General features: G+C 44.3%; 1 protein-coding gene across 1 annotated transcript in view; it reads left to right on the forward strand.

Moving 5' to 3' along the window:
* LOC128302342 (cyclic nucleotide-gated cation channel alpha-3) overlaps positions 1-12,597 on the forward strand; it is a 72,136-nt gene that overhangs the window by 36,732 nt on the left and 22,807 nt on the right. The gene's annotated exons all lie outside the window — the stretch shown is intronic.

Here is a 12,597-nt window from a genome sequence, read left to right on the forward strand (position 1 = left end):
AGTGCTGGAGTGGTTTTTACCGCTCACGCGCGTCTGCTGACGTCGTTCGGTCGAGGAGAGCCCCATGTTGGGCAATTCGGGACGGGATGGGCCTATTTTATCACATTTTTCGATTTAGCCTGGGCGTACGAGATTAGGATCCGGGAAGCCATGGTGACTAAAAATCTTAGTCGCACTTTGCTATAAATTGACCGGTGGGATGTTTTCCCCGAAGTGAAACTTTTGCAGCAAAATAAGAAAAAAAACCTTCCTCCCCCCCGGACAGGGACCGATGGGTCGTTATTTACAGTGGGTCGTCAAATGGTTGCCGGCAGTGGCTTAGTGGCCCCTCAAAATGTATGTTCCAGTGATCCTCGAATAGAGCGAGCGGATGTAAAATAGTACCTATGCGAACATACGAACTTTCGAGTACACTCGAAGTGTTGTGTAATCTTTGCCGGAAGCGAACGATTTTTTTATGGACTTGATGAGAGGGCCTTTACAACCCCTCGAAACGTTCGATGCCTGAGATGCAGGGGAATGCAATTTAAATGTGTGTTAAATTGCTCTGATAGAAACAACAACAAAAAATACAAGTTGTGGTGAATAAATGTCACAACGGCCAGTCCGTATCGGCATGCCATAAATATTCTGTCGTAATAGAAAGAGTTTGTACATTACCGAGCTGTTGTTATATAAACAACAATACTTATCTATTCAATATTTATTGATAAACTTTTGTGCAAGTGCAAGTTGACATGTTTCAAACTGTTCATAAATTATAGTCGTTGACACTAATGTTGCCTCTAATTGACGATGTTTTGCCCAATTAATTCACCGTTTTTTGACAGCGCTCATTAATTCGAATTCTAGGGCATCAGTATTGTACCACATAACAATACAATACAATTTAAAAGGTTCAGATATTCGAGTAGGAAGAGGAACCCTGTCAATGTCGAACATAGCATTTTGAAAAGCGAATGCAACGAACCCTTTCCGATAATACTCCGAAGATAGTCCGATAATGGTCCGATAAGGGTCCGAAACTAGTCCGACAATAATCCGATAATAATTCGATAGTAGTCCGTTAACAGTCCAATCATAGTCCGATAATAGTCCAATCATAGTCCGATGATAGTCCTATTTTGCGCTCACTGTCAAAGAAAAAGCTTAAGTTTTACCTTTTCGCTTGCGTGATTAAATAAGTTAGACACGCCATAGACTATCTAACACCAAACCCTGTATTAGCCATTAGTAAACTGTTTTTGCAGCTTTAACGAATCCTTCTAATGAATTGTTCAAGACGTCCAGGTTCCTAAGAAAACTGTCAACAAATCAAGTTAATAATTAAGTAATTTTCAATTCCATTCGCCGATTTAAACAACTCTTCCGTTTTCGCTGAACTGAACGGACCAGTTTTCGCTTTGCAAAGAGTTTTTTTTTATATTAAATTAAATTCATTCCACCATATACATCTGCACCGAACGATCTTCGCCTGTCTGCACGGACGTCGACGTCCGGTACGGAAATTATCTTCCAATCGACTTGCATTTCATCCCCGCTGCATTCCCACCAGCTCGGGGCTTTCGTTCCCGCTGTGAATAATAATTCATTAAAATGACCTCACTTTGATGGGAGAATTGCTTGGCTGTATTGGATGGCTGTGCTTTGGATGAAAAATAAATTAACTTCCGATGCATCTTCTTTGCGAGTGCCCAGCTGCCCAACTATTGCCTACCGGGTTAACCGCCGCGCCCGTCGACGCGTTGGTGTGTCGACGCTGGCCTTATGGTTGTGTTTTAAATTTTGCTCCCGTACCGTGCTCGCTAACCGTTCCGGTTGACGGAAATGAGAATTTGTTGATGCTCGGACGATGTTTATCGCCATCGCCTAAACACTTTTTTGAGCTAATAAAATGTACTACCCTTGGCGCGATCACCGTCAAGGGTGGAATAGTGGCGAATAGTGGCGGGCGAAACGATCCAGTTGCAATCCATTCGGGCTTTTTGCTACGCTTTCAAAACTTTACGCCCCGTACTAGCTGCAGGCCACCGCCATTGGTTTTAATATTCAGATATTTTCCTGGACAGTGGGATTTTTTTTGCTACCATTAGAAAAGGGGGAAGTTCTGACCAAATAAAAGTGGGTTGCAATTAAAAAACTTTCGAAACCACAGCTTGTTTGGAACAGTGTAATTAAATGCGAGAAAAGTGGTCCCTTACATGAATATGTCTACCAGGGTCTCTCATGTTCCTACCTTAAGGTTGACTGTGGATAGGCAAAAGCGAAATAGATTACAGTTAAATTTACAAAACCTTACATTTCCATTCAAAGTTGCAAAATTCTATAAAAACCAACCCTTCAATAACCCACCGAACCATCGTTGCTGGCTTTGGCTGGTGAAATTGCAAAATCCGGCCCCCTATTTTACGGAGTGTCTATTAAATTTCATCACGTAAACGTAACGCAGCCTGGGCGTGGGATTGCCCGCAAGGCAAGCAGACGCTTGGCAGCAGGACCAAAAGGCGATGAAGATGAACAAATTACCAAGACATGCCCATAACATGGACGACATTCTAAGCCGGCGGTTCCTGTGGTCTTTCCTTCCCCTCTCGTGCACCGAACCCCATTCGCTCCTCGGGTGAATCTTTAACCTCATTCTTGCGGAATCTATCTTACGGCTCGCGCAGTGGAAGGTTCTCCAATTTCCAGCCCAGAACACACCCCCCGAGGAGAGCGATGGCGCGATGGAGTCTGGTTCATGTTTCTTCTCGCCATCCCGCCTCCAACCAACCCAAACGGTAGGACACAAATAAAATTGTTGTACAATCTTAATATTTCATGGATTTACATATTAGATTTGTATACTTTCTTGATCTCTATCGCCGCTTTCTCGCCGCCCCCCGCATTTGCTGGGCGCATCGTCGTACCGTTGCGATGTGACGCCGCGTACAATTTCCTTCGGGCCTCGGTAACCCATTTGCAGCAACACCTGCACGGCACACGGGCAACACACAACCGTGTGCGCTGTGTGAGCATATCTTTGGGGCTTTGGAAATTTTGAAGGCATCTGTTTTGGGCCGTGCTTTCTTAGAAATGAAAGACTTCACCCAGCATGCTATCGCAGCAGGAGGGCGACAAAAATGAATTTCCGGGCCCCAACCAACGGGTACCAGCTTTTGGTGTGTGTGTGTGTGTTCGTTCTGCTTTTTTATCGCGTTCCGACGAAACATTCCAAAATGGTGCTGCCGAACCGATGGCGTATTTTTCTTTTCCTTTTCATTTGCTTTCTCAGCGCAAACACCTTTGGTCGAAGTTGTGAAAGCGGCTAAGGTCCCTTTCCCCTTTTTTGTCGGCGAAGTGGGGCAGGTGAGAGGCGGTATCCCCTCTCCCTTCTTCACCTCCCTTCCCTTTCCCGTCCAGGGAACGACGTCCTGTCGATCCTTGTCAGCATCATCAAACTCTACTCCATGATTGGCACGATGAGTGTTGATTTGGGTTTGGGCCGACACGGTGACAGAGGGCGAAGGTTGCTGCGAAGGAATCAAAACCCCGGTTTGACGTGAGTTGAAGTGCTTATCGGCGAAAGATTGCAGCCTCAGCTCTGTTGCACACACGCAGGGAATTGGTTGTTTCGTTCGCTTCGGTTCCTGTCGCTCGCTAGTCGCTCAATCGGATATCGATATCCACCGAACGTCTGGGCCCTGTTCTGACGCTGTGGTTGTTTATCGATCCTCAAAACGCAAAAAAAAAACCCGTACCGGCAATGTGATTTCGAGAAGCGTTTCGTTCGTCTAAGCACAAATATGTTTCTTTCCCTTTTTGGAGAGGTATCGCAGGGCAACCGAATCAAGGTGATAAGGCAAGCCACACCCGGAACCCTCTGACGAGCCTCGGTGCTTCTCAGTGCTTCGGGATGTGCTTTTTTTCTTTTCTTTCACACAGGCCCATCTACGAGAAATTCGGCCCGTTGTACGGGGCGTTGTGGGGGCGAACTGCGAGATTGCCGATTGCCTTGCGCCACCCACCGAACAATGCAATTTTTGATTTTGATGACATTTGCGTGTGATTGAATTACACCGTGCGGTGAAATTTTGTTGTGATAGGATATTTTGATATTGATTGCGGTAAACAAATCACGGAACCTTTCGGTGTGCTGTCTGGGGGGGGGGGGGGGGGGGGGGGGGGGTACACTTCCCACACGCCGTGCCATTTTTATGCTACTTGTCGGAACACGCTCAATATCGTGTGTGTATCTGTGTGATGCTGTTTCGCAATAATGTTGCTCCTACGGGCGGAACAGCACTTCGGAACGACATTTCTCTGTTTGATTTTCACTTCCATTTTGCTTCCTTTTTCATCATCCGTCAAGTTACGGAGAAATGTACACGCTTCTGCTTTCGGCCACACTCCGTGGGCGCGAATAACCTGCATCTTCACCCGTGCGAAGGTGCAATATGTATTCGTTACTCCCACCGCACGCAGCGCACTCGCTACTTTCCGTGTGGGTGAAGTATTCCAATTTGCTTCGCCGAACCGAAACGGAATCGTAACGCTTTTGAATGATTTATTTACCAGCGCCGCGCGCAAAAGTGTCAATCGAATGATTTGTTGTAGCCATATTCTTTCCAACTCCCCGCGTGCGCTTTTCATGCGCTGTGATGTGTTTTATTCGGGCAAGTGTTCGAGCATTGTGTCTGCCGGCGAAGCGCTGAGGCCACCAAGTCGCTACATTGATGTTGTACATTGATGGGACATAATTTGTCCGATTGTTGCAAAATGTCAACCGATAGAAAATATGATCGGTGCCAACGAGGAAACATTGGTTTTCCCACTTGCCCTGTTGTTGAGACAGTGTGTACAGGAAAGGGAAGGACGAGCTGAACTTTATCAAGTTTACTGATGATGTGTGAACGTGAAATACTGAGATTTTCCTTCCCCATCTCGGTTAGAAGTGTTCCTTTCTGTCTTTGTTTCGTGTTGTGTATCGATCCCCCACCGCACGGTTCCACAGAACAGGCATCTAATTTGAGATTTTTTGATGAAATTGGTTCGTTACGGTAACGCAATAATGATTGTGATAAATTATTCAAAGGCATCAGGTAACCCCTACGCATGGGTTTAAAATTTTAAGGCACCCCACTTATCACCCTCGGCTGTTGTTTACGATTTTTTTTGCGTTCATGCTCGTACCATGTTTTTGATTGGTACTTCTAAAACCTCCGGACCGCTCAAACGAACCATACCGGATACAAACAATCTCGTTGACCTAGACATATGCAACTGGTGCGCAAAAGAGCAAAAAAAAAACAACAAACAACCAGGAAACCGCGCGCTGAACCGGCTGATGAAACACAGCACACCACACCTTTGCTGGGGTGTCCTCTCGATTAGGCAAACCCGCCCGGGCTCGACTAGCACTCGTGTTTCGTGCCCGCCTTTCATGTACCGAGCGTGTACGGTGCGCCACTTTAACGAGCACGCCCCGTCCCGAAAAGAAAAGAGGAACACAAAAACATGAAGCACCGACATGCCGCAGCAACAATCCCTGCAAATCACATAAGAACATGAGGCCGCATTACCCGCCTGGCGGGTATGATCGGTATGAATTATTCAAACGTTTCCAGTCAGCACCAACACGGTTCCCACTTGCTCCGCTTCCCCCTTGGTCTCTCTTCCCCCTCCACCATAAATTCCTCGTCCACCCATTCATCTTTGGGGGTGGGGGAGGTTGACTGAAGCTGGCTTGCGGGTGCGCGGGCTTGACGCGGTGGTAATATAATGCTTGATAATACATTGAAGCCAGCCCCACAATGAAGATACGTCCGGTTATTTGGCTGCGGCAGGACGGTGTTGGCAACAAACAGATGTTACTTTTCCCTTGCATCAATGCTCTGTGTGAACACCTACACTAGTTTTGTTCTTATCGGGCCAGTGTGAATGCGTGGGTATGTCGGTATGTTGAACTTCCATTGCTATCATCGCTGTCCTTTTTCCCGAAGGTTTTCCACTTTCATTAGCTAGTGGGTTGTAGGGCTGGGGCTTTTAGTTGGCGATGAATTGGTACAAGTGCTATTGGTGACAACAGTGGAGGAGCATTCCCCTTGGAGACCCAGGGTAGAATTATTTTTGAGGCCTATAGTTTTAAAAACGATGGAGAAGGGGGCGAGGGGTTGGGTGGGGCATTGAGGCCTCCAAACGGTTTGCAATACAGAATGAGCGAGTTACTAAGTTGTAAATTTCGATTCTTTTGTTTATTTATCATTTAGTGGATTGTTTAACATTGTGTATCCCCTGAAGCAAACAACGCAAATTTTATATAATAATAATAATTTGTGTTATGCACCGCCGTTTAGATTTGCATAGCTTTTAGCATTTGAAAACTAAATGGCTAGGTAAAGTTTTTGTGTTGAAAGACTACCTACATAATCAGCGGCGGATCAAACGGTAGGCGGAGCAGGCGTTCGACTAGGGCCTCGCCGTGTTGGGGGCCCCAAAACATTTGTGCCGATTGTGCGATTTTTGCTAATTTAACAGCAGAGTTAATTTACAGCAAAAAAATTAATTTAAAAGGGAAAAAAATTGATCCAAAACATTTTCCTTGGTTATATAAAACATTTGTTTCTATGTGATAAGTTAAATGTAGAGAAGATTATCGACTTTGTGACTTTAAAGTATAAACGAAATTGCACCAGGATTTCCGAATGTATAGTACCAGGAAAGCATCCACGGAAGAGGTAGCACCTTGTACAGTAATTTTGCTCGAAAACCGCCGAAAGGTATGCAATGTTTAAACACTAACCTTCCCGTTGGTCGAGTAAAATTTTGCAGCAATTATATTCGAAAACCGCCGAAAGGTATGCAATGTTTAAACGCTAACTTTCCCGTTGGTCGTGAAAAATTTCTTCGAAAACTACCAGTTTTCGAATTTATAGTACCAGGAGAGCATCCACGGAAGAGGTAGCTCCTGGTACTGCGCCGTAAGGTATGCAATGTTTATACACTAACTTTGCAACCAAATTTCCGCCGTAAGGTATGCAATGTTTATACACTAACTTTGCAACCAAATTTCCGCCGTAAGGTATGCAATATTAATACTCTAACTTTCCATACAAACCAGCTGTTTTCAGATTTCCGATACCAGGAGAGCATGTTTTCCAAGAGGTAACACCTGGTACCAGCCGAGCAAATCACGCGCTTCCCGGTAGATGTTGCAATCCCAAGTTGTTGCATGAAAGATGTTGCATGCCAGATGTTGCGCAACACATGTTGCGCGACATATGTTGCATGTAAGATGTTCTGCAACATATGTTGCGCAACATGTGTGGTGCAACATGTATTGTGCAACATCCTGGTACTCGGCTGGTACCAGGAGTTACCTCTTGAAAAACATGCTCTCCTGGTATCGGAAATCTTAAAACAGCTGGTTTGTATGGAAAGTTATTGTTCAAACTTTGCATACCTTTAGGCGGGCAAAATTACCAGGTGCTACCTCTTCCGCGCATGCTCTCCTGGTACTATACATTCGAAAACTGGTAGTTTTCGAACAATTTTTTCACGAAAAACGGGAAAGTTAGTGTTTAAACATTGCATACCTTTCGGCGGATTTCGAGCAAAATTGCTGTACCAGGTGTTACCTCTTCCGTGGATGCTCTCCTGGTACTATACATTCGGAAATCCTAGTGCAATTTCGTTTATTCTTTCAAGTCACAGAGTCGATATTCTTTTCTGCATTAAATTTAACTATATATAACCCTGGCGGCACAATTGTACGAATAGGCTAGCTGTCAAACCGATCAGCCTATGCTTCCCGTATGTAGATATGTGCGTGGTCGCGAGCGTGTGTATCACCCAGCTCGTCATCGTATCATTGGCTTGTGTGGCTTTGTACCTTGCGTTGTTTGGCTACAGGTTTCACTCTACGTTCGTGCCAAGTAGTTGCAGTTTGTGAAAAGTTTATCAAAGAGAACAGAACAACTGACCAAAGATTGTGCAAGGAATATACACCTTCAAGTAAGTACTTATTACATACATTAGCTGGAACTGTTGAAAAAGTCACAGTTTCTATTAAACATGTACCATAACTATATTTCCAGATGGCACAGAAGGGAGCTACGCTGCAGGAACCAGCAGCAACCGCAGGAAGACGATATCTACACACGGACAAACATCGAAGACGAGGACAATGCAATACTGGAAGTAGATGATCATTCCGGTGGGCATCATCATCATCATCCTGCGTTCGTCATGATAGGATGTTCCGATCGTGTGTTCCAGTTTCGGTCAGAATGCCTGACTAAAACTATTTTAAAGATTGTGCGGTAATGTATTGTAATATAAAAACATTGTAGTGAAATAAAATAATGAACAAAACAAACGAAAACAAATTATTTTCATTAATATTTAATAACCTTGAGAAATAATAATAATTATGAACCTTGGGGGAAGCATCCGTGCTGTCAATCTGAATTGTACGGATAGATCTTCTTCTTCGTACCCCTAATCGTACAATTGCAATTGCTCTAACCGGTGCGCTATCAGTACAATTGTGCTACCAGGGAAGCGCTAAGGAAAACCATAACGCCACTACTTGGATCAAATTTTCTAATTTTTCCACCAAAGGTACAGTTTTCTATCGGTTTCTATCGGTTCTATCGGTATCGACCGGTAACAATCGGCGAAGTTTCGTAGAAGCCTGTTTCGTTCAAGTTGATGTTTTAGGCGTTGAAAAGAACCGTTGATTTCTGTGGCTAGCATTCTTCGATTCATTAACGTAATTTTTTGTCGTTTCCTTGATTTTCATGCTGCAAGTTCGTTATTTTATTTATTAAATAATGTTTTTAAGTGTTTAGAACAACGATTTCACGGACCTCATGGAGATCTCATTAAATCGTACAGATTTTAGAACAGTTTCAGTCTAACAACGTTGCACGTTAAGACGTGAGTTCAACGTCGCCCGTCAAGAATTAAATCTTTTTTGTATGGAATCTCTGCGATCTCTGCTTCGCAAATGAGATAAAACACAAAAGAATTAAAAATACTTTTCTTGGAGATTTAAAGTAACTTAATCCCTGGAAAGATTTAAATCGTTCATTCATTCTGAATCATTGTGCACCACTAGGGCGCTCAGTTTATACAATCTTCAAGGATTCTCTTAAAGAATCTTTTGAGACTCGAATCATGAATTGAATGACTCCTCAATAATGTTTCATATAAATGACTCTTCTCAAAAGATTCATCAAGCGCAAACCTGTTTAACTGAACGTTCGTGATGTGGCGCTTTCGGGGGATTTTTCATCTGCATAAATAACTTGGTCGCTTCAAGCACCATTGTCTCTGCGTCCAAAATCAATAACTCCGTATGGGTGGGTTTCTCGTAAGTTGCGCTCTTGCGTTGAATCGGAAGATATTTTTCGTGCTATCTGACATCTCCGACCCTAAATATAAATCAAACGAGGTACACCTAACATGTAATATCACCACGCGACGCTACAAATGTTGATGAAAAATCAGTTGTAGAAAAACGAATGCAAAACTCCAAAAACATATCTTTATCAGATCGGATAAGGGACGATGAAGAACAGTAACACGAGCCGCCAGCCACACTGCAAAAGCATTGCCGCAAAACATAATTTGACGAATACGTGATGATTCCCGCTACCCCTCCGCACAAAATCACCCTTCCCATCCCCCCTTCCATATTGGTTGTTTACCATCACCTCCCCTCCACCACAAACCCGTGGTGTAACGCACAAATGTGGAAAAATCTCAGCCTCGGTACACTCTAAAACCAAATCCACACCCGAACCGCAGTCGGGTGTTTGGTGTTTTGGGGCCTCCGGGGCCCCCGGTCGGTGGCGGAAAAATGGAACAGCAACGGCCACATAACGATGGAAACGTGGCACAATAATGATGTGATCGTGCTGGAGCTGTTAAATTGACAACATAATATATGTACGTACAACACATACACACGCCCCGTCCCCAGCAGCGAACCGTCGATGGTTCCTAGCGAGGAGGAAAAAAAAATGGGAGAAGAAAAGCTAAAGCTTCACGTTAGCTGTGTTCATTTTTGGAGCTGCAAATGCCAGTGCAAAACGTACGAGCAGCACAAAAAGCTTCAGCCCATGTGTTGAGGTTAGGCGGGTTTGGTTTTGGTATTGACAAGCGTGAAGGCTCACATGCTCACGAGGGGCCCGAATCCTACAGAAGTATTTTATTTCCTGTATCACTTTTTGTTGTTGTGTGTGTGTGCGTTTTTTTTTTCGGTTGCGAACCCATATCCGCTTCGAAGCACCCTTGAGGACATTTACCATTCGAGTACACACTCGCCTTCACGAGTGTCCTTCGGAAATCGGGACAGTACCGGTGGAAGGAATGTGAAGCGCTCCTTCTCGAGATGTGTGATGACGATCCCGGGGCTGTCATTGTCTCGGTCGTTTTTGGGTGAAAAGACCAGGATGAAGTGACACATCCCGGGCACTGGCCTCTCTCCAAGCGTGCAACGCAACACCACATCACGTCAACAGTCGCCTATTGATGGCCCAATCGGACGGGGACGGGATGGAAAAAAAACGCGGAGACTACGGAGCATTCCGGACGCTGGATGAGAAATGTTAAAAACGGTTCAGTGCAGGTACAGGAAAAATCCTGAGCAGGCAAAAACTAAAACAAGAAACAAATGTCACTTCAAACGAACGCACAAGCCATTCATTTTCCTGAGCGCTGTCCCTAATCATTTATCATAAATGCCTTTTAGCGATGGAGGCGTACTGTGTTAGTTCCTTCTCTCACTGATCTATCCGCATTTCTTTGTGTTCTTCCGACACTGGCCTTTCCGTTCTTCACTTGCACATTAGATCTTGCTTTGATTACAGCTATTAGATGGGAAAACTTTTGCACGTCTCACGCCTTCTCCAGTGTCCTAAACATCGCGTCGCTGCGCTCACCCGTACCATTTCGTGTGGCGTGCGGAAAAGAAAAAAAAAACACGTGGGGGGGTGGATTTCTTGAGGCGCGAAAGTTACAAAACGAGTCTTTACAACACGGCGCACCGATTTATGGAAAGCAAATCGTGAGCGCTTCCCGTTGCTTACGCCGAGTGTTAGGGCGATATGGGGAGGGTTGGTATTTGTCCAGCGCGTAATTTAACCGAGCAGCAAACGTAGGAAGGCGATACTTTTGCTGAGGAAACTTTTGACACTACGAAAGTGGAGGGCTGGCCGAGTGAAAGGGTGGAGTTTGTGCAAAGTTTCAGGGTGTGTGTTTTGCAATGAACGATTAGTAAGGACAACATCGTCCCGAATATCTGCTTTGTGATCATTGTTTGACTTATGGGTGTAATGATGTAATCGCGTGAGATTGTTTATTGATTTGCTTTGCCATCGTCGCGTTGTCTTATCTATGGAAATGACAGGATTAGCTGTCTGGGGGGTTTTCTTACTGATATTATTTCAATAATTTATGAAATAAGACTAAATAGTTTCGAATTTTGCACTACAATTACATCTTATGTAAGTCTTATTCTTAAACTATAATTTACATAAGTACTCGTTTAACGTAATCGTATAAATGTCCCTTCTAAACCCTTCACACAAAAAAGCATAAATATGTTCATGGCTCTAGCTTACAATGTTCAAAATGAACCCCCTGCGGCATAGCACATTTCCCAGACTTTTTCCCAAATATCTTCCTACAAACACGCACGGCAAGCAAAAACAGGGTTGTGCTGTCGAAAGGAATAAAAAACACTCAATACATATCGCACACATATGCAAAGGTACCGTGCTCGGGTCGAAACGATTTGGGGTTAAGATGGATGGTTGAAAATGACTGACACAACATGAGTTTGCAATACGGCCGATCTATCTTTAAGATTCGCTCAGTTGACTAATGATGGCACTGGGAGGGCACAGCGCCATCCAGTTCGGCTGGGGGCCCCCAACCATTTCGCAAGCGCACTTCAGTTTTTGGAGGCTGATTTCTTTCGGTGTCGCCGTTGCGCCGGTTACTGCTGAATCATAGTCCACGGAGGGAAATAAAATAAAAATGGAAACAAGAAAACGTTTTCCCTGCCATCGAAAACTGTCACTTTGAGGCATTCGTGACATCCCGACCGACCGGAACGGGCTTGAACTTTGGGAGGCAAAAGCAAAAAAAAAAAAAACAAGGGCTTATATGACCCTCTGCTCTGTTGCGTTTTGCTTTGTGCGGGTGTTATGCCAGCGCACGAGAGTAAGCGCGGTGGTGATGGTGGGTGGGTGGGTGGTTGGTGATGGTAGCTTTCAGTTGGACATTTCATGCATTTATTATATTCTTGTGATACGCTTGGGGGACGTTAAAACATTTTTATACTCGTTTACCATCATGCATGTAAGCTCTTCTCTGACGTTTGTACTGCTTTTTTTGGTGTTTTCTTGTACTCAATGACAACATCAATTGACACGCATGCAAAATGGTACTTTGAATGATGTGTGATTTACATTTAACAATGAACATTTTCTTAATATTTGCACATTAATTTTTTTTGTGTACATCCACTTTCAATTTCCTCTATCGATGGAGGCGCCTAGTATTTGGTAGATGGAGGCGCCTAATGTTTGATGAATGGAGACGCCT

This window comes from Anopheles moucheti, chromosome 3 (assembly GCF_943734755.1).
Source record: "Anopheles moucheti chromosome 3, idAnoMoucSN_F20_07, whole genome shotgun sequence".
Classification (NCBI taxonomy): Eukaryota; Metazoa; Arthropoda; class Insecta; order Diptera; family Culicidae; genus Anopheles; species Anopheles moucheti.